The 689-nt window shown below is 58.3% G+C and overlaps 1 protein-coding gene across 1 annotated transcript in view; it reads left to right on the top strand.

Annotated features, from left to right (window-relative positions):
- VOLCADRAFT_91386 (uncharacterized protein) overlaps window positions 1-689 on the top strand; it is a gene marked incomplete at both ends in the record, with an annotated part of 26,440 nt that overhangs the window by 17,691 nt on the left and 8,060 nt on the right. The window lies entirely within an intron of this gene.

Here is a 689-nt window from a genome sequence, read left to right as displayed (position 1 = left end):
GGGGGGAGAGGGGGGGAAAGGGGGGACGAGGATGCAAAGTTAAGGATTGCGTGGGAGAAGGCTTTGGGGGTTCCTCGTGGGGCGTCTGTGTGTGGGTGTGGGTGCGTGGGTTTTGGGAGGAAGAGGGAGAAGGAGGGGAAAAAGGGGGAGGTAAGGGGAGAGGGGTAAATACACACCCATGCTGGTGTGTGTTTTAGCTGGTCTGTGGTGTTGCATTGGTGTTTAACCTTCCCCACCCTCTTTTCCCGCTCCCACTCCGTCCCCTCCTCCTCGCCTTACCTTTCCTTCCTTCCCTTTCGCTTTACCCTCGCGTCCTCCTCCTCCTTATACCCCTTCCCCCCAAACTACCCAAGGTGTTGCGGTTGTGTGAGACTCACCAGCTACTCAGCGCCTCAGCTGCCATCCACAACCGACTGCACGACTACAAACGGCCATTCTTAGATATGCTTGCGGCAGCAGCGGGTATCGAACTCGCGACCTCTACTTCGTCATCGTCGGTATCATCGAGCAGCCGTATCCAGCAGGGAACCGCTCATCGCCATCACAGCGACCACCACCTCCCCCATTACCATCAACAACAACAACAACAACAGGCCTCCGATTATCATGCGTCTGCACGGGAGCGGCGGCGGCGGGCTGCAGGCTTCAAGTTGTTGGTGTACTTGCGGTGTGTGTGTGGGGGGGGGGGG

The sequence above is a fragment of the Volvox carteri genome, assembly GCF_000143455.1.
Source record: "Volvox carteri f. nagariensis unplaced genomic scaffold VOLCAscaffold_20, whole genome shotgun sequence".
Classification (NCBI taxonomy): domain Eukaryota; kingdom Viridiplantae; phylum Chlorophyta; class Chlorophyceae; order Chlamydomonadales; family Volvocaceae; genus Volvox; species Volvox carteri.
The sequence above is the reverse complement of the archived record's forward strand: the minus strand, read 5'-3'. Positions and strand labels throughout refer to the sequence as shown.